The sequence below is a fragment of the Mytilus galloprovincialis genome, chromosome 11, assembly GCF_965363235.1.
Source record: "Mytilus galloprovincialis chromosome 11, xbMytGall1.hap1.1, whole genome shotgun sequence".
Classification (NCBI taxonomy): domain Eukaryota; kingdom Metazoa; phylum Mollusca; class Bivalvia; order Mytilida; family Mytilidae; genus Mytilus; species Mytilus galloprovincialis.
The window spans coordinates 34,049,763-34,073,224 of NC_134848.1; the positions used below are offsets into that span (position 1 = coordinate 34,049,763).

Consider the following 23,462-nt stretch of genomic DNA (forward strand, 5'->3'; position numbering starts at 1 on the left):
CCTATCTAGTCATTGTTTTAGCTCAAACTTATTGTTGTTCTCTCCAAAAAAAGGAGCGGGGAAATAAAAAAATAAATAAATCGAATTGGTTTGGCCTAACGGATGCTTTTCACATTTAAAATCAAATGTTTTATTATTTTCTAAACTGGACTTTTGTGCATTAAGCGTCAAAGTGATTTGCTTTTATGCACTGCTTCTATCAGTCATAAAACTATTTATTGTCAATCTCCCAAGGGTAACTTTTAACAATTGGGTTGTAGGAGATTTTATTAAGATGTTTAACATCCAGGTGCTAATATGCTCTAGTAAGTTTATACCGCCGTAAAGAGGTTTTATCGTAATCAGACACTTGACAGTTTAGTAGGTACGTCTTTACCATTGCAACTACCATTTACAAACAAAAACACAAATAAGAGTCAATATTTCCTTATATCCGCCAACGCTTATTAAAAAAAAATTAAACAATCATCATTTACCCAAGGCTAAAATACCTGTCACATAAGTTTGAAAGTTGTCCTGCATTTTCCTGTTGAAAAACAACAGGGCTCCTCCGTCGGGTCAACTCAGAATCCCCCAATCTCACACTGCAATTACAAATTTATAGATAATGTTAGTTATACTATTTGTCTGTAAATAAAGGCAACAGTAGTATACCGCTATTCAAAACTCATAAATCCATGGACAAAAAACAAAATCGGGGTAACAAACCAAAACCGAGCGAAACGCATTAAATATAAGAGAACAACGACACAACACCGAAACGCAACACACACAGAAACGGACCAAGCATCAGACAAAACACCACGAGACTAACCAATATAACATGAAAAACAAATGCATGAATTTGGGATAGACAAGTACCGTGCCACGTCTTATCTCAAAAATAAGAGGAAACACAAACGACTCAACATTTAATGCTTGAACAACACAAACAAAACTTAAAGAGATGTCTGTTTTACATTTGACACAGTGTTGATAAACCTCCTAAAACATTTTTATTGAAATTTCAGCTTTGTTTAATAAAACAAATCTTTTCTTTTTTAAATATAGGTTATCTATCCACGTGATTCGTCACAAACTCAGCTTCATACCAAATGCACTTCATGGCAAAGCTTCATACTAATGCAGCTCGGGCAACAGTTTTTATTTCCACCAAAAGTGAACATTCAATTCTTAATCGAGCGAATGTGTATATTATTTTCGAATACTTTTTTGTATCTTATATGTGTCTTAAAATGCAAAATAATGCTTAATTGTTTATCGAATCTCTCTTTAAATGCAGCGTGGTCGTTAGGGCTCCAGCTCGGATCTTTCAGCTCAATATGGTCTGGCAATCCCGTAATCTCCACATCCACTTTTCCATCTGTTTAAGAGCATTTGGTTGAAGTTGATTTTTTTGCTAAAGTAAGAGAAAGAAAACTAGAGGCTCTAAAGAGCCTGTGTCGCTCACCTTGGTCTATGTGAATATTAAACAAAGGAAGCAGATTGAAAATTGACTACAAAGTTCAATAACTCCTACAGGGGTCAATTGACCATTTCGTTCATGTTGACTTATTTGTAGATCTTACTTTGCTGAAAATTATTGCTGTTTATAGTTTACCTATATCTATAATAATATTCAATATAATAACCAAAAACAGCAAAATGTCCTTAAAATTACCAATTCAGGGGCCGCAACCCAAAAACAGGTTGTCCAATTCATCTGAAAATTTCAGGGCAGATAGATCTTGACCTGATTAACAATTTTACTTCATGTCAGATTTTCTCTAAATTATTTGGTTTTTGAGTTATAAGCCAAAAACTGCATTTTACCCCTATGTTCTATTTTTAGCAGTGGCGGCCATCTTGGTTTGATGGCCAGGTCACCGGACACATTTTTTAAACAAGAAACCCCAAAGATGATTGTGGCCAAGTTTGGATCAATTTGGCACAGCAGTTTCAGAGAAGAAGATTTTAGTAAAAGATATATAAAATTTACGAAAAATGGTTAAAAATTGACTTTAAAGGGCAATAACTCCTAAAGAGGTCAACTGACCATTTTGGTCATGTTGACTTATTTGTAACTCTGACCTTGCTGAACATTATTGCTGTTTACAGTTTACCTATATCTATAATAATATTCAATATAATAACCAAAAACAGCAAAATTTCCTTAAAATTAACAATTCAGGGGCCGCAACCCAAAAACAGGTTGTCCAATTCATCTGAAAATTTCAGGGCAGATAGATCTTCGCCTGATTAACAATTTTATCCAATGTCAGATTAGCTCTAAATGCTTTGGTTTTTGAGTTATAAGCCAAAAACTGCATTTTACCACTATGTTCTATTTATAACCATGGCGGTCATCTTGGTTAGTTGGCGGGGTCACCGGACACAATTTTTAAACTAGATACCCCAATGATGATTGTGGCCAAGTTTCAAATAATTTGGTCCAGCAGTTTCAGAGGAGAAGATTTTTCTAAAAGATTACTAAGATTTACGAAAAATGGTTAAAAATTGACTATAAAGGGCAATAACTCCTAAAGTGGTCAACTGATCATTTTGGTCATGTTGACTTATTTGTAGATCTTTCTTTGCTGAACATTATTGCTTTTTACAGTTTATCTCTATCTAAAATAATATTCAAGATAATAACCAAAAACAACAAAATTTCCTTAAAATTACCAATTCAGGGGCAGCAACCTAACAACGGAATGTCAGATTCATCTGAAAATTTCAGAGCAGATAGATCTTAACCTGATTAACAATATTACCCTTTGTCAGATTTGCCCTAAATGCTTTGGTTTTTGAGTTATAAGCCAAAAACTGCATTTTACCCCTATGTTCTATTTATAGCCATGGCGGCAACTGGAATAAGCACATTGAAGTAAAATAAGATATCCTTTTTATGACTGATGGTTTGCCACTTTTAAAAATCCGATCCTGTAAAGTTACAAAAATAATTAGTAAATCAAATATAATATCATACACACTTGCTATTTGCTTTAGCAGGAACCCATAATAAATGCAAAGGAGCATGTCTCTTACATAGCCCAATAGGTGGAAGCAATAGCTGTGTATATTGTGGGTAGTTCCTCACACAATGCTGCTGAACTGGTCTTTTAGTAGACGTTTTTCTTTATTTAGTAAATATAGTTCTTTTCCTGAATTTATGGTTTCTGTCTTTTGTTCTCTGCAAATTCAGCATGTTGATTTGAAAAAGTTATGAAAAGATTTAAAGATGGCTATCTGGATTTAGCCTTAACTGAAAATTTTAGCTTTTTTTTCCTATTTATAGAATTCATCAAAATGACAGCAATACACCAAAGTACACAACAAACTGGCTTTCTGTAAGATCAATGTATAATTGAGATAGCTGTTGAGTATTATGAAAATCCAAGTTGATTTGAAAAAGTTTTAAAAAAAATTAAAGGCGACTATCTGGATTTAGCCTAAAATGAAAATTTGAGCTTACCTATTAATCAAATTCATAAATTTAACAGCAACACACCAAACTCTTAAACAACTTGGTATTCTATAAGGTCAAAATATTTTAAAAGATAGGCTGAGCAGAAAATTCTAGCTTTTTTATTCCGTAATTAAATCCTTTAAATTAACAGAAATGGACCAAGCTATCAGTATGTTTTGAGTGCCCGCAAAAGAAATCTCATACACACCGATAAAATTGATAGCAAAATTTTTCCTATAAAATATGTTCTGGCCCATCCACTAAATATTTTTAAAAATGTTCTCGCCCATCCAAATTCTTCCACAAAAAAAAGTGCTTGCCCCGCCTCATTTTTCACCGGCCCATACATCGGATAAATATTGAACTGTCCCTAATTGCCTTACTTTTTTTCAAAGGCTTTTAAATATTTTGGATAAATGCTGCCATTAAAAGCCAAAAAATCACTTTGGACACATGAAACTGATAAAGTATAATTTATAAATAAGCAAACAACATTTACAGTTCATCTGGTTTTGAGTAATTTTGTCAAATTTATTCTTATGCATTTTCATTCACAATACACTTTCTGAAATTTGCAATAGAAAAACACACAAAAACAATTCTAGACCCCAGTATAAGTTTGCCTGATGGCAGTTCATTTTTCACGATTTTAAATGTTTTGGCTAATCCAATAACTCGCTCTATGTGAATTCTTTTGGATGCTACTCTCCTGTCCCTTACAACTTCCTCAGGTTCCAACTGACTTTTTCCTTTAAACATAGTGGGAGTGTTCACTTTCACATCTTGTGCTGCAAATAAATCCTGAACCATTATTCCTCTGTCTGCCATTATGCGATCTTTCTGTTCAAATAAATTCAAATTCAGCTGAAGCAATTCAGACTTTTCGACGGTCACTTGCTGAACCCCCATAATCATCACTTACATATGATACTGTGCCTCTTGGTGTGCAACCTATCATGGTTTTAATTGTGTTTTTATGTTTGTAGCTAGACCATGTCACACTTTGTGCATCAACAATGTGCACGTGACCCTTAAAAAAGGGCATTTTTGTTACTTCAATCAAAATGAAAGAAAAAACATTAAACAGGCCATATAAATAAATGGCCATATATTTACATCAACTCTCTTTCTATATAACAAATTTTAAAACTAGAGATAGACTTTTATAGCCGACTATGCGGTATGGGCTTTGCTCATTGTTGAAGGCCGTACATTGACCTATAGTTGTTAATGTTTGTTTCATTTTGGTCTTCTGTGGATAGTTATCTCATTGGCAATCATACCACATCTTCTTTTATATAGACAAAACTTCTAGCCATACAAGTGCAGTGTCCAGATATGACACTTCCGTTCTTGTCAGCAATTACCTCTGGCATCAACGAGCTATCATTCATTCTCTGTAAATGTTTCAAAAACACACTCCTGTAATTGATTATCAAGTGTCCCAAGTCTTGTACAAATCCGCTTATAAAATAGTTATAAGCAACGATTTGTAAGCCTTTAGTTCTTGTAGGGTATATGAAATTTGACTATTGCCTGGGTAGCATACCTCCGGCCATTTTTCGATGTCTGCTTTTCAACTTTTGATCTTCAGTGCTGTACAACTTTCTTTTTTCACTTTCGATCTTTTATATCTGGTCGTCACTGGCGAGTCTTGTGTGGACAAGGCGCGTTTTTGGCGTATTGATTTTTAAACCTGATGCTTTTTGTTATCTATTAATCATGTTTTTCTTTGTCTAATATGTTCTCCTATTTATTTGTATTGTAGTCCTGTAATATTATGTTGTCATTTCAATATTATTTTTAACTTTGCCATTAAAGTGCTGCGAGGTTTGACATGCCATAAAACCAGGTTTAACCCACCACTTTTATTCCCCTTTAAAAGTGTCCTGTACCAAGTCAGGAAGATGGTCATTGTTATATTATTGTTCGTTTCTCTGTGTGTTGCATTTTAACGTTGAATCGTTTGTGTTTTCTCTTATTTTTGAGATATTGAGATAAGACGTGGCACGGTACTTGTCTATCCCAAATTCATGTATTTGGTATTCATGTTATATTTGTTATTCTCGTGGTGTTTAGTCTGATGATTGGTCAGTTTCTGTGTGTGTTGCGTTTCGGTGTTGTGTCGTTGTTCTCTTATATTTAATGCGTTTCGCTCGGTTTTGGTTTGTTACCCCGATTTTGTTTTTTGTCCATGGATTTATTTAATTTAAACATATTTATTTATAGTGGATTGGGAAACAAGTTTTGCAACTTATATTAATCCCTTTCCACTTTGCGGGTGCGAGTGCTGCCTTGTAGCGGCATTAGCCTACTCTTTTTCGAAATCTATAAGGGTGTCTTTAACGTGCAAGAGATATGGCTCTCTCTTAACACGGGTCAGCCATTTATCGTCCCGTCCGACGGACTATCATCGTTTCATCAAGACCATACTCGCAAATGGTGTCAAGGGAGAGCCGAAAATTGAGTACCTGAAATTTTCATCCCAAACGGGAATCGAACCAGGAACCTTTGTGTTAGTAGTCCGATGCACTAACCACTACACCACGGCCCTCACATGAGTTTTGAACAACGGTATACTACTGTTGCCTTTATTTAGCCCATTCATGTTTCTCAATTTCATACGAATCAGGTATTTTGCATAATCTCTGTCGTGTGTATATCCATTTAAATTTTTCTTTTATTGTTATGTTGAGTTTCCTTCAATTTGTCCTTTATAGTTAACGACTTCGATATTTTTTAATTGTATGCTCGTTTCCTAGATTTTTGATTATGAGCCCAGTTTTTAAGTTTGTCCAAATCAGGGTCCAAAATTAAACTTTGTTTCATTTCAACAAAAACTGAATATATGGGGTTCTTCGATATGCTGAGTCTGACATGTATTTAGATTTTTTAATATTTAGGCCCAGTTTTGAAATTTGTCCACATTGCAGTCTAAAGAACATTATTTGATTTCATAAAAAAATGAATTCTTCGGGTTCTCTGATCTGCTGAATTTAACCATGTATTCAGATTTTGGATATTGGACCATAATAGGTAAATGTCCAATTTTTTTTTTAAGTTTTAAGTTCTTAGACAACATTCATTCTTTGTCAGAAACCTATGTTGTGTCTATTTAATCACAATCCAAATTCAGAGCTGTATCAAGGTTAAATGTTGTGTCCATACTTGCCCCAAATATTCTGGGGTTTGACCTCTGCGGTCGTATAAAGCTGCGTCCTGCGGAGTATCTGGTTTTATGACAAATTGAAACATTGATGGCAATTTTAAATTGTATAAGTATGGAACATTTGAAAATAAAGATGTAGTGGTATGATTATCATGAAACTTACAAATTATCCCCGTTATAGACAAAGTGACCTAGTTGCTAGAAAAGTTATTTGTCCCAACTTAGTTATTCCCATCAACAATGAAAATACATATGGCAAGCTGTTTTATTATTTGTTTTAACTTTTTAATATCTCATAAACTGATATCTTATATATTTATGTGCTCCTCCGTAACGGAGGGGGCATACAGTTCTATCCTTGCCGGTACATTCATCTTTTGGTTCATTTGTGTTGAAATCCAAAAGTTTCTGTTCTTTGACTTAAGAAAGTTTGCCACACAGATTTACAATAACAAGCTTTTCAAAACATTAGTTTATATTGATAGTGGTTTATAAAGGAACCAAAAAAAAAGCCAAAAATATATATGATATGTCAATGTGTTTGTGAAAACAATTAAAAAATAACAAAGATTTTTGTAATTTCATAGCCAGTTATGTCAAACCAGGTAGAATATTCATTTCTAGAATTTTTAATTTTTTGAGAGAATTTGTTTCTGATGATCAGTGTTTAGAATTTTCGGAGGAATTCAAAAAGGACATTTTCTGGTGTTCAGAATTCTTACTGATTTTTAATGGTATTTCTATTTTATGTCTGGAAGAATGGACAGAACCAGATCAGTTTTTCACATGTGACGCATGTTTGTCCGAATGCGGTGGTATTTCCACAGTGCTTTTCCGAGTTTTATTATAGAACAAAATTTGCATATTAATTCTTTGGAATAGTTGACTGTGATCGTTTGTTCAAAAGTGTGGGTTCGAAAGGGAAAGAAAATTTGCATTTATTGTGATAATGCCGTTTTTTTTATATGCTTTAAATTGTAAAAATATTCGAATTAGCTCTCGCCGCGATATAGCCTTTTTGTGCTAATGCGGCGTAAAGCAACCAACAATCAATCAATCAATGTTACCTTAAATCGGTCATTTGATAAAGATAATTTTCTACTATGTATTAGAAGTAAAATTGAAACACCATAGCTTTATTTAAAAATTGCAACATTTCCTCGGTAACATTTTTCAGTAAATTTCACTACTTTTTGGATATACAATAATTTTCACAAATATTGAGAAATATTTCAACATTTTTAAGTAAATTTGACAACTTTTTGGATAACTGTATGTGATGTTACCTTAAATGGTCATTTGATCAAGATAACTCTCTACTATGTATTATAAAATGTATTAGAAGTAAAATTGAATCGCCACAGCTTTATTTAAAAATTGCAACATTTCCTCGGTAACAGTTTTTCAGTAAATATCACTACTTTTTGGATATTCATTTATTTTTACCATTAATAGGATATTTTTCAACATTTTAATGTAAATTTGACAACTTTTTTATAACTTTATTTAATGTTACCTTAAATAGGTCATTTGATCAAGACAATTTTAAAATATGTATTAGAAGAAAAATTGAAACAACCACAGCTTTATTTAAAAATTAAACCATTTTCCCAATAATATTTTTTCAGATTTGACCTATATTGATAAATTTTCAACATTTTACTGTTAATTTGACATATTTTTTTGATAATTGTATATGATGTTACCTTAATTCGGGCATTTGATCAAGTTATTTCTATTGAAAAATGTATTAGAAGTAAAATTAAAACACCGCAGCTTTATATAAAAATTGCAACATTTCTTCGGTAACATTTATTCAGTAAATTTCACCACTTTTTGGATATTCATTAATTGTTAACAATATTGAGATATTTTTCAACATTTTAATGTCAATTTGACACCTAATTATATATGATGTAACCTTAAATCGGTCATTGATCAAGATAATTTTCTACTATGTATTGAAAAATGTATTAGAAGTAAAATTGGATCACCAAAGCTTTATTTAAAAATTGCAGCATTTCCTCGGTAACATTTTTTTCAGTAAATATCACTATTTTTTTTATATTCATTCATTTTTACCAATATTGAGATATTTTTCAACATTTTAATGTAAATTTGACAACTTTTTTGATAACTTTATTTGATGTTACCTTAAATAGGTCATTTCATCAAAATACTTTTCTAATATATATTGGCAAATGTATTAGAAGAAAAATTTAAACAACCACAGCTTTATTTAAAAATTGCACCATTTTCTCAATAATATTTTTTCATTAAATTTTAATACTTTTTGAATATTCATTCAGATTTGACCTTTATTGAAAAATTTTCATCATTTTACTGTATATTTGACATTTTAAATTGGTCATTTGATCAAGATTATTTTCTACTATGTATTGAAAAATGTATTAGAAGTAAAATTGAAACACCAAAGCTTTAATTAAAAATTGCAACATTTCCTCGGTAACATTTTTTCAGTCAATTTCACTATTTAATGGATATTCCTTCATTTTTACCAAAATTGAGATATTGTTCAACATTTTACTGTAAATTTGACAACTTTTTTGATAACTGTATTTGATGTTACCTTAAACCGTTCATTTTATCAAGACAATGTTTGAGACTGTACATGATCCAATTTTAACTTTTAATACAGTTTTAACGTCAATTGCTGACAGAACTATTCCTAAAACCTCGACAAATTCTAGACATCCCAGCAAACCATGGTTTGATGACGCTTGTGATCAAGCGATAGGTGACCGTAAAAAATCTGAAAGACGGTTTAGTCAACAACCAACTACGGAAAACTTTAGTAATTTCCGTATTTTTCGTGCTTAGGCACGGCGGACTTGTAGGCAAGCCCGACGAACATCCTGGAAAAAAATTGTCTCGGGGATTACATCTCGCACTCCGATTACAAAAGTTTGGAATATGGTAAATAAAATAAAAGGTAAAAATTTTAAAGCCACTGTAAAACATTTGAAAGACGGCAATGATTTATTAACATCTGAAAAGGATATTGCCAACAAGCTTGGTGAAACTTTTGCGAAATCTTCTTCTTGTAACAACTACAGAGAAGACTTTAAAAAAGTTAAAAAAAACAAAAAGAAAAAATTAAATTAAACTTTAAATAAAAAAATGGTGAAAATTATAATAAATTATTTTCTATTGAAGAACTTTAAACATCTCTGTTGAAAACAAAAGGGCCCGGGGTGGTGTAATTTTTAATCTACACCTTTGTACTATATTATTTATATATAAAGTTGAATTCGTTGATTCGTCGTTTTTACGTGATGACGGCTGACAAATTGGACCTCGTAATTTTAGTATTATAGATATACAAGTATGCAGTAACTGATATTATTTATAATTGTATTAACCTATATTATTATGTTTTTTCTAGAGTTGACAGTGAAGAACAAGTTGAAGGCAATGCCATTGTGGTAGACACCCCAGTCAACATTGACAGCGGGACTGACATAATTACAAGGACAGACATTGACATGGAGACTGGAATTAGCACAGAGGGAGACCAGGAGACGGACAGTGACAGATGACAAGACGTTGACAGAGGACAAGACGTTGCGAGGACAAGACATGGACAGAGAACAAAACGTGGACAGAGGACAAGACGTTGACATAGGTCAAGCTCTTAGATTTACCTTTGTCTTTTAATATTGACTTGTTCTATGTGTCACATGTGTTTTTGTTGTCGCATTTATTAATTCCATAAAACCTTCAAAAGATGATGACAAATGTAAAACAATTCACGCGAGAAAACAAACAGCCTAATTAGTGTAAAAAAAATGTACTAAAATAACAAATATGTAACTCAGCAACAAAAATTATTAAACCACTGAATTACAGGTTCCTGACATTAAATTTCGGTTTATACTTTTGAATACTGTCTGATATGCTCTGTCCTTAAAGGTGTTGACATGCAATATGCTCTTAGATTTACCTTTGTCTTTTAATATTGACTTGTTCTAAGTGTCAGATGTGTTTTTGATGTCGCATTTATTAATTCCATAAAACCTACTAAAGATGCAATATAAAATTGAGAATGCAAATGGGGAATGTAACAAAGACACAACACACACCCGATCATAGAAAAAAAACAACAGCAGAAGGTCACCAACAGGTCTTCAATGTAACGAGAAATTCCCGCACCCGGAGTCGTCCTTCAGCTGGCCCCTAAACAAAAATATACTAGTTCGGTGATAATGAACTACAATGCAAGGATTTGTGAAATTTGGTTTCAGGATTTATATAAAAGTCAGCTATACCGTGTGATGCGTTTTCAGATTCATCACCCGACAACTTCCTGTTTACCGAACACTTGCATGATTTTACACATGATAGCCAAGTTGAAAATTTTCCTCACACTTTTCTCAGGAACTAAGATACAAAGAAGTGATATATTATATTTACCTTTTTCCCGCTTTATAATTTTACAGAAAAGCAATATATGATGTATCATTAATCATAGCTTCATGTTGACAATAATTTCTTAAGATTTGATTTTCTGAACTTCAGTTGACCCATTAAAGTGATCGACAGAATAATTTATGTTGGTCACTCAAAATAGAAGATTTTTTTTATTCAGCATTTGATAAATAAAGCATTTTAATACCTGTACAAAGTATGATCCGTCTTTTTCAAAAGAAGCTTTTGGGAAATTAAGATTTCTTGCATTAAAGAAATGCTCTGATGAGTCTATTGTACTTTTGATAACTAATTACACCACTGGGTCGTTGCCACTGCTTTTATCCCCGAGGGTATCACCAGCCCAGTGTTGAGTAGTCAACACTTTGGTGTTTATATAAATATCAGTAATGTGGTCACTTTTATAAATTTCCTGTTTACAAAAAATTGAACTTTTCGAAAAACTAATGATTTTCTTATCTCAGGCATAGATTACCTTAGCCGTATTCAGCACAACTTTTAGGATTTTTTTTAATAACAAGTATATAAGTATAAATATAAATGATAAGCCACCCACAAAATACGTCTTAGAAATGCATATATATTGCTATCACATATTCCTTGTATATTTATTGAATGGAAAGCTTTGCGATAAATGTAGTTCTCGTGAAACTTTCTGGGTACTCGAATAGGAATGTGTGTCCCATCAACCGCTCCTAAGACACCAGGAAATCCCATTTTCTCTTTAAACATCTGTACAGTTGTAAATATGTGGTCTTCTAGGCCATGTTGTAAACTCTCCATTTCTAAGTAGCAACATTCGAGCAGCACCTGCATACGGGTTATATATCTCCCAATTGATACGTTATTCCCGTGCTTGCATTCCTAGCATGATTTTCTTGATGGAGGGTTGCTGTTCACAAGGAAGCTGTTAAACCAAGAGTTCCAAATGGTGAAGTTGAAATCATCCCTTCGTAAATTTTACGGACGCCATCACGAGTTTGTTGACCGTTATGGAATAACCGTTTCACAAATGATATCGGACATGTTCCTTCAATCCCCTTCTCTTTCTTGAATGTGACCTACCGAATTAGACCATTTACCGGATTTGTAATCAGATAAGCAACACGACGGGTGCCACATGTTGAGCAGAATCTGCTTACCCTTCCGGAGCACCTGAGATAAAACCTTTTTGTTTGGGTTCGTGTTGTTTATTCTTTAGTTTTCTCTGTTTTGTACTATTGTTTTTCTGTTTTTTTTTTTTCATTTTTAGCCATGGCGTTGTCAGTTTGTTTTAGATTTATGAGTTTGACTGTCCCTTTTGAATCTTTCGTCCCTCTTATATGTATTTTGGAAGAAGTTTTTGACACATCACATCAGAAAGATCTCTTACAATCTCAAAACATGAGTACTCACAATCTCCAAAAATGTCTGCAATGGCCTGAAGTGTCATCTGGCTAGAGATGTACTTGATGAAAATGAGAACTAGTTTGTCTAATGTAATGGATCTAGATTCCCTAGTATAGCATCTTAACGTCTCTACCAATCTATTGAATGTGGAGACTCCTAAATGGAATAGACATAATACTTATTAATCATTTCTTATAATTTAAATCTGAATTCAATTTTAAACTGGAGTAAATCATGTAAAATGTTGATGACGTCATGACAACATTATGTCTATGAACTGATAAACTTAACTATGTTAGCCAATCAGAATACGTATTACATCCAAAATTAAATTATGATTTATAAGAAATAATAATATAATAAATAAATCTCATGGGCACAAACCAAAGATACACTATCACTTATGCTCTTTTTATTATTATTTTAGGATAACATATTTTAAAGCTAGGCAAATATTCCTTGCAAAAGGAGATGATACAAACTGAAAAGAAATTCATCAGAGGGAATAACTGCACAATATGTTTTGTCTTTTATTTGTTAATATATAAATATAATACATTGTTTCTTTTTGTCTCTAAATTTATTTGTATCTCAGCAATGATTGAGTTATTTAGTTAACATGGCACAACTGAGTAGGAAAATAACCCACTCCCCCTTTTCCCCTGATAAATTATTCAACTTTAATTCACAGGCGCTTGGGTACATGATTTAGGATTTTTTTTATTGTTTGCACTGTTAATATTAGCTTATTTATGCTCAGGATGTGATGTAAAAATAGGGAAAAAATAATATCCAGTGCAAACAATAAAAAATCCTACATCATGTACCCAAGCGCCTGTGAATTAAAGTTGAATAAAATTATGCATTGTGTCAATGTGTGTGTTGCATTCAACTGTTCATTCAAATGAATCATTTGCAATATTAAATATTTGACGTACGTTAGAAATGATAGCAATGGGAAAACAGGAATCAAATCAATGCTGCCGTCTTCAAACTCTTCATTCTCGTCTTCTAACATAGACAGAGTTAAAATGTTGCGATGCCAACCTCAATATTGAATTTAGCTTTTCCGGTTCCAATCCGTTCGGTTCGTCATGGAATCTGGAATCGATGGAACATGCTCTGAACTGTCCAACCGAGCGTACTCTAACTGTCCTGCTCACAATACAATTATTGTAGTGCTTCTTGTCTATTAGAAACTTTATCATTTTTTTTGTATATATGATGCTTTTAAAATCATTTGGTTCTTTGTTTGCCCAAATAATTTGTGAAGGCAGTATATTTACGAAGTCATCGCAATCTAAGTTGTGTGTAAAACTTTAATATGATTATCAAACATGGAACGCTAGAATGGTTATACGTTTGTTTCTATCGCTTATAGATATTTGATTTATTTCCTATTATTTCATTTTTCTTCTCAACACGCGGTTTAACATTTCTTAAGAATTGTTGTCTTCTGTATTTGTTCCATAATTAACCTAAAATATGGAATATTACGAAGATGTATTAAATACAAAAATTTAGACGAAAAAAACGGGGTTTGTTCTTTAAAACTTTATTATTTTTACATACTATGCGTATACGTCTATAAAATTGACAAAGATTTAGACATGCAGGTAAGCACGCGTTTGTTCTTATATGTTGAATGCACTTTGGCTAAAGGACACAACAGAAACAGAAACGTCGCATACAACCGGATACATTACTTAGACCGACAAAATTAAACCATTATCGAGTTTCAACTCTTTTAGAAATGTGGTAATGTTTTTGTCAGACGCAAGTTCTAAGTATATAAAATGATTATCAACGGCCTTTTTTTGTTTTTTTTCCCAAATATATGAACACCTGCGCTTATTATTTCCATATTCTTTCGTTATCTTTGGCTTCTGATAGCCATCTATTTTTTTCATTCACAACTCAAACAAACCGGAAAGGATGGGGGCATTTTAAACAAGAAAACGTAACGAAAAGATAATTCGGTTTTGATAGGATCATTTCTAGAAATGATCGGAAATGATAAAACTTATTAGGGAAACATAAATATTGCCTTTTTTAAAAAAAATTGTCCATTTATTTCAACATATAGTATCCAGGTTTTTCGTTTTTTACCTTTATTTTTTTTCTACATTAAAGTTCATCTCCCTTTGATAGTTCTCCCTCCTTTCTCGTGGTCTCCCAATACCATTTTCACCCACTCATCATGATAGAAGTTCGTACATTTTCAGTTACTAGACTTGGAGGAAAATTAAGAATGAATTCAACAGAAACGGAAAAAAATACTACCATTAAATCGCAATTTTGGAATAAGTGTAAATACCTTATTTTTAATATTCAACACTAACCAAAGTCGTATCGCCCTTTTCTCTACCCTACAAGAAACTTTTCTAGGATCCGTTGATTGCGGAATATCGTCCACATTTCTAAAACTTTCACGTAAATTGATCATGTGTTAAAACAGTTATTGGCCAATCAAACTAGTAAAAACTAGCAAACCTATCAAAATCGAACTCCTACGTCATTCGGGTTGATAAGTGTCACACAAACTATGCATGTTGAATCCTATATACCGACATGCTTGGTCAACAATTATAACTTCCTGTTTTAATGATATAATTCCAACTACTTTGAAAACCGAAGCGTTATATAAGAAAATACCTTCCGCTTCCGGTATGGCGGTATTTTCTTTTATACTGAAAACAAAATTACCAATGGCTAAAAGGAACACATCTTATTAATATTATAATAAGTGTAAGAAATGTCCAGCAAACTTTTTTATAAGTGTTGCAAGAAGGTGAGACCCGGTATTTACACGTTATGAAGCAAATGTGAACTCAATGTGCACAAATTTCCCCAAGCTGTTTTCAAAGGATTTTACACGATAGACCAAGCAGTGGCATTCCTTATTGCCGGTAGTGCATTTCAGTGACCTGCACTACAGCCGTCCCGCTAGACCACCTGGGCTTCACAAAAGTAAAGCTTTCAGTGGCCGTATGTTACCTGTCCTCGTCAGATTTAATCTAGAACCTATATATATTATATATATATGGATATAATATTTATATTTTTTTATCGAATTAATTTTACGTTGTGATTGGTTAAACACGTGGTGACTGCTTATTGCTGTTAGTCCTTATGTTAAAGAAAGAAATGTATAGGTCCAATGGGCTGGGTGTACAAACATTGTATTGATAAATATTAGTAATATACAGTATATATATGTCGTGTACAAGTTGCGATTTTGTACAGGTTATAAACTGTACAAAAATATTGTACATGTTATAACTTGTATAATGCAAAAATACAAGTTATAACCTGTACAAAAGTACCTCATACAAGTTATAACCTGTACAAAATATTGCTTAAAAATGGTTTTAACTTGTACAAAATTTAACATACATCTAAATGAAGTAAAATATACATTTCAGCTCACCAATGCATAAAGAACAACAATAAATAGGCCAGAACGTGTCTTTTTCTGTAAAGGACAATGATCACAAAGTTTCAAAAATATGTGTTTCATGACTTATGTTGTCAAAATGTGTTTTCATGTACTATAGTAATTGTATTTTTATGAAGTCCATCATGACTTAAAGTATTGAAGTATAGATTTTTCTTACTGACGTTGGTTATCATGTAAATAACGTATTATAGTATTCTTTTATTAGTCTTTATTAATATTACTTTTACTGTTAAATCAGTTTTTTTGAGATATTCATTTGACCTGACTCTGTGCGTTTGTAAAACATCATACTTTGAACGACAAAATTATTTCATTTATTTATATTACTTTACTTATAGATCTCGACTTACTTTAAATGACAAAACTATTTTATTCAATTATACTACTTTTTCTGTTATGTCTGTTTTGTAAGATATGTGAAACTGTACTTATGTATCAGGTCATACTTTGAACCACACAATTATTTTATTTATAATTATTACTTTTACTGTTAAGTCGGTTTTTTCTTATATTTACTTTACGTGAATCTGCATTTATGTATGCCGTCATTCTTTGAACGCGAAATGATATTGTCTACCTGTGCGAATTTCAAACGCACAATTTTACACCAATACTGAAAACCTTCCAGCCTTTACGGGTATATTTTCATAGATAAATAAAGTCGTATAAGATAAGCAAAATGAGTATGTTCAATTTAATGAATGCCTTTTTGTGCTTTTCCGTTACATTTTTTTTTTTTAAAGTGATTAAGATGATAACACAATATTGACTGCTGTACCCCTATTTTTGACATTGTTACTCTTTGAGTATGTTTTTTTTTCATGCTTCGTTGACAATGTAATGGAATTTGATGCGACTGTCATACATTGTGATGTTTGGCTAGCTATAAAACTAGGTTCAATCCACCATTTTCTACATTAGAAAATGCCTGTACCAAGTCAGGAATATGACAGTTTTGTGAGTCTGTGTTTACTCCTTGGTTTTGGGTGTTATTGTCTTCAACATTTTTAGCCTGCAGCATGACTTCTGTAGATTTATAACTCAATTTTGTTTTATTAACTATAAAATCATTGCATGAGGCGAATGTCATTTTGAGGTTTGAAATATATATCCTCTACTTTGAAAGCATATATTTGTGACCTTTGCATGTTCTCCACGGGCGGGTTGTTGTCTTTAAGACATACACTATTTCCATTCCCAATTTTATTTGTAGACACATCTATTCTGGCTATCCTTTTATTTCTTTTAATGTCAACTAGAATGAAGGATTTTTACTATTGCCTTCAAAGTGGACACTCTCAATTATAATTCATCAAATAAAGATATGTCGATGGATTATCATAAGAGGATCATAAGACATGTTCTAAGATATATCCAATGACAGGTCTTAGAATTCTTCATAATATCGATCCCTGGACATAAACTGTACCAAAAAAGGACCGAACACACTAACATCAAGGAATAATAAAAAGTTATGAAAATATTATTGAGGTCGATATCTGATTTTGTACAAGTTAAAACCATTTTTAAGCAATATTTTGTACAGGTTATACTATGTATGAGGTACTTTTGTACGGGATATAACTTGTATTTTAGCATTATACAAGTTAGGCAGCAACCATTTTTTTTTCTGTGCCACCTTTTTTTTTCGCCTTCGGCGAAGAACAATCTATGTTTTTTTTAGCAAAGAACCGAAAACATTTTTTTTCTTTCAATTTTAGCATTACATATAGTGGCAGCTGAGGGTGAAACAAACAATTTTTTATTCTCAGGGTCCAAAACAAAATATTTTTTTCACCAAAACCTGGAAAGAAACTTTTTTTTCAAAAAAACACACTGAAATCCTCTAATCAAAGTTATATTTAGAAGAAAACGAAGACGAATGTGAAATAAATAGAGGAGAAGAGCTCCATGACGACAACAAACATACACCTGTACAGGGTACATATTAAATGTCACAAAACAACATACCCTGTGCTTTACAACACGAAACGACAAAAATATTTTCCAATACCTTTGTGATTGACAAAATTTCAAATATTTTGGCCACGAGCATCACTGAAGAGACATGTATTGTTGAAATGCGCATCTGGTGCAAGAAAATTGGTACCGTTAATTTTATTACTACCACTGGGTCGATGCCTCTGCTGGTGGACTATTAGTCCCCGAGGGTATCACCAGCCCAGTAGCCAGTACTTCGGTACTGGCATGAAAATACGGATTTTTTGTGTTATTAAAATTTGCTGTTACAAAATATTAGAAATTATTATAAATTAAGGAATGTATCTCCCTCATGCAAAGCTCTGATTCATTTCACGGATTTGGCTATACTTTTTGGACCTTTTGGATTATAGCTCTTCATCTTTTATATAAGCTTTGGATTTCAAATATTTTGGCCACGAGCATCACTGAAGAGACATGAATTGTTGAAATGCGCATCTGGTGCAAGAAATTGGTACCGTTAATTTTATTACTACCACTGGGTCGATGCCTCTGCTGGTGGACTATTAGTCCCCGAGGGTATCACCAGCCCAGTAGCCAGTACTTCGGTACTGGCATGAAAATACGGATTTTTTGTGTTATTAAAATTTGCTGTTACAAAATATTAGACATTATTATAATTTAAGGAATGTATCTCCCTCATGCAAAGCTCCGATTCATTTCACGGATTTGGCTATACTTTTTGGACCTTTTGGATTATAGCTCTTCATCTTTTATATAAACTTTGGATTTCAAATATTTTGGCCACGAGCATCACTGAAGAGACATGTATTGTTGAAATGCGCATCTGGTGCAAGAAATTGGTACCGTTAATTTTATTACTACCACTGGGTCGATGCCTCTGCTGGTGGACTATTAGTCCCCGAGGGTATCACCAGCCCAGTAGCCAGTACTTCGGTACTGGCATGAAAATACGGATTTTTTGTGTTATTAAAATTTGCTGTTACAAAATATTAGACATTATTATAATTTAAGGAATGTATCTCCCTCATGCAAAGCTCCGATTCATTTCACGGATTTGGCTATACTTTTTGGACCTTTTGGATTATAGCTCTTCATCTTTTATATAAACTTTGGATTTCAAATATTTTGGCCACGAGCATCACTGAAGAGACATGTATTGTTGAAATGCGCATCTGGTGCAAGAAATTGGTACCGTTAATTTTATTACTACCACTGGGTCGATGCCTCTGCTGGTGGACTATTAGTCCCCGAGGGTATCACCAGCCCAGTAGCCAGTACTTCGGTACTGGCATGAAAATACGGATTTTTTGTGTTATTAAAATTTGCTGTTACAAAATATTAGAAATTATTATAAATTAAGGAATGTATCTCCCTCATGCAAAAATCAGTTCACGGATTTGGCTATACTTTTTGGACCTTTTGGATTATAGCTCTTCATCTTTTATATAAGCTTTGGATTTCAAATATTTTGGCCACGAGCATCACTGAAGAGACATGTATTGTTGAAATGCGCATCTGGTGCAAGAAAATTGGTACCGTTAATTTTATTACTACCACTGGGTCGATGCCTCTGCTGGTTGACTATTAGTCCCCGAGGGTATCACCAGCCCAGTAGCCAGTACTTCGGTACTGGCATGAAAATACGGATTTTTTGTGTTATTAAAATTTGCTGTTACAAAATATTAGAAATTATTATAAATTAAGGAATGTATCTCCCTCATGCAAAGCTCTGATTCATTTCACGGATTTGGCTATACTTTTTGGACCTTTTGGATTATAGCTCTTCATCTTAAGCTTTGGATTTCAAATATTTTGGCCACGAGCATCACTGAAGAGACATGTATTGTTGAAATGCGCATCTGGTGCAAGAAAATTGGTACCGTTAATTTTATTGTACCTGGTGTTTAAAATATGAAATTCAACAAACAAATGGAAGTTTTTAACGACCTTGACTGGCTTTACAGCCATTGCTCGATCGGCAAATTCAGTAGTACAGTAACAGAGGTTGTTACATTTATGTGCTATACACAATAGTTATCAAAAGAACCAGGATTATAATTTTATACGCCAGACGCGCGTTTCGTCTACATAAGACTCATCAGTGACGCTCAGATCAAAATAGTTAAAAAGCCAAACAAATACAAAGTTGAAGAGCATTGAGGACCCAAAATTCCAAAAAGTTGTGCCAAATAAAAAACACAAGTCTTGCAGAACGACAGGGAAAGATTACCACGTGATGTTATTATAAAGGATAAAACAATCGATAAATACGATTTTGTATGTTGTAGAACGACAACAATAATATTTATACTTTTGCTTGCTAGGCACTAATTATCGAGGGTTTGAGAAAATTTGTTGGATTTTGTATATATAATATACTGAATTCTTAAAATCAAAAATAGGAATCTTCTTTGACTAGTCGGGATCTGGTGTTTTTTAAGCACGGGATAAGGAGATTGATCCTTACGAGATCCGGGAAAATATTTTTCGATTTCGGGATATTAATTTCTTTAAATTCTACATCTCGGTATTTCATGGTTTTAAGCCTGGGATTTCGGGATCAGGATCCCTCCGATCGACAACCCCTCAAATTAGCCGGTATAAGTCATTTATATTTGATTAAAATCCTACCATTGACCTTGTTAATAAGGCTCTCAAAAAAAAAGTACTGATCTATTGTCATAGAAGCATATTTTTAGACTAATAAGGGTAAATATATAAGCAGTTACATTTATTTAGGTCTATATACAAAATATGAAGCATCCAGGTCTTCCACCTTCTAATATATATAGCTTTTAAGAAGTGAGCTAACACCGCCGCCGCCGCCGGATCACTATCCCTATGTCGAGCTTTCTGCAACAAAAGTTGCAGGCTCGACAAAAATGGTTCATGTTTTGTTTTAACCCATGTGACAACATGTTGGAAAAATTCCCACTGATTTTTATTCAAGGATCTTATCAATGCAAAATAATCCCTCTCACTTATTCTGTTGGCATGATTTGTCAATTCTACTGTTCTTGCTTCTATTCCAACTTCACGGGACATATCATACAGTCTATGTTCTGTTGGTCTATCTGGATTGAAATGAACATACTGTTCAGATTCTGTTGGGCCTATTTCAGCATCTTCCATTTCTACTTGCCGTGTGGCAGGTGCTATTTGATCATTCTCATTACATTCATTTTCTGCCTCTTCTATAGCTTTCTGTAGATATATTACTTTACCCTCATATTGCTTGGCTTTTTTTTTCTAATAGTCTTGCAACAGTCAAGTACATTTTTTCAAATGTTTCATGTCCACATTGCAAATCTGAAAGTTCATTTCTCCATGGATAAAATAACATTAAGCGTTCTCTGTAGAAGTTTTCAGAGTCAGTCTTGTAATTGTATTTAACATATCTTATAACCTTAGGTGTTTTTCTTTGGTATATTCTAATACCATTCTTCGGAGTTAAGTCAATTTTGTTATTGTTTTCTTCTATAACATCTGTATTTGCCTCTTCATTTTCACTTTCAGATCCATTGTCCTGCTGTTCTGTTTCATGATCTGAGGACTCTGAAGTTTTAGGATACTGCAATTCAAGTTCTTATACATAGTCTGCTAGACACCAGTTCTCCAGTTGTTTTGGTCTACGCGAGTATCTTTTAATATCATTGTCTGATTCTATTTCAGTAGAGTCTGGGCCTAGTTTTTCTAGGGCTGATGATTGCTTTAGGAGGAAATTTCTTTTGTGACGTGGAGATGTGTTAATGAATACAACTTGTCTTGTAGCTTTTGTTAAAGGCATCTGTAGTGTTAAATAGGTTGCTTCTTGTGCGCTTGTTTCAACAGAATTTGAAAAGTAATTCCCAATGTGTCTTACTTGATGCTTCAAGTCTAAATTTCCCTGTCGTGCTTCTTTTGCTGCTTGGTCTAGTAATGCACTCATACCTTTTTGTGACTTACTTATGTATGAAACAATATACACTGCACATGCAAATGCATCTAAAACAAACTGTAAATCATGATTTGCTTGCCAGGCTACCAACACAGTTTTCATGTAACCATTAACACGGACTTCAGATGGTTTTCTTTTGAGAAAAACTTTTGGACCATTCAAGTTGCTTCTAATGGCTTTAATGTAATTTTCATCATTCATTTGTAACACGTCATCTAAAAACATATCATATGTCATCTGGTCTATATCTTCAAAATTGTGAAGTGTATTAATTTCGTTTTGTATTTCTTTATATATAGCCTTGTATTTTTCTATGTCATCATTTTCTCCCAAAGGTTCTAAAATTACTGTTGCTTTCATAGGTGGAAGGGGAAAACCAAAACGACAAATTGGGTGACCTTTTTTTCTGCACGTTTTTGAATGTTTATGAACTTGCAAATTGACTAAACTGTCATTTTATAAAAGTGAACAGGAGACATATTTATCAATAAATGCTACAACATCTTCATTTGAATCACTTTCATACACTGGTGCATTTTCAATCCAAATTAAGATATGAATATGTGGTGAACCTCTCTGTTGAAATTCAACCCTATAAAACAAAATCTGTCAATTTTCCAATAGGATCATGATCACTTTTCAACACTAAGTTGATAAACTGTTGGACACGATAATCAAAATATCTAGAGCATGTCACAGGGTCTTTCTGAACAAGTTTAGATTTCTGATTCCAATCCATTTCTTCCAATTCGTTGTCAGTATACTCTTTTCCATCATTTAATTTGCCAAGAATTCGTAACAAATCTTTCCAGTTAGTGTCTGCAGATGAAAGAGAGCCAAACCACGTTGGAAGACCCAACTGTCTAATCATTGCAAACAAATCTTTTTTCCTCTTTTCAAGGTATACTGGAGAGTTTCTTAAACTTCTAAAGATATAATAACCTTCATCCAATCTTACAAGATCATTCACAGTAATAGGATTCAGTACATCTGTTGCTGTCCATTGTTTTCCTTCTGATTGACACCTTCTCAGAGCAAGATTGACCTTATCACTTATGTTTTTTAACTGAATTTTCTTTAACTTAAAAAAAATGTTTGGTACAGACTGTGCTACTCTCCTATCCATGGACCTTAGTTCCCATTTAACAATATCAGTATAGTGAACAGAAACAGACCTGTCTTTGTTATCTGGCCTTCTTTGACCACAAAATATAGTTTGAAAAGATAAGTACTCTGCATCAGGATCACTGTAGAGACTAATTGGTCGTTGACCTTCACCAGGAGCAAAAGTTAAACCTGTATCACATAGTGGATTGTCGTCTGGAATGTGATCTAACAGTGTATCTGTGTTTCCAACATGCGTTTCACTTTCATCTACTTCACTGAAATGATCGGAGTCATCGTCTGAATCATTTTCATCCTGATGATCCTCTTGTTCTGTACTATTGTTTTCATTTTGTGTTTCTTCTTCATTTATTTTTGCTAATTTGGCCAAAGTACTATCAAATATGTCTAGATTTGCCCAGTTAATAATATACACCTATTGACTGGGTGTGAGGGTAATAGCAAGTTTGTTGTGGCTAAAGTACCAACTATTGCTCGAGGCAAAGCCGAGAGCAATAGTTTATATGCGAAGGGACAACAA

General features: G+C 33.1%; 1 pseudogene; it reads right to left on the reverse strand.

The window, feature by feature from the left end:
* Positions 1–3,985: 3,985 nt before the first annotated feature.
* LOC143050735 (uncharacterized) overlaps positions 3,986–23,462 on the reverse strand; it is a 272,373-nt pseudogene continuing 252,896 nt past the window's right edge.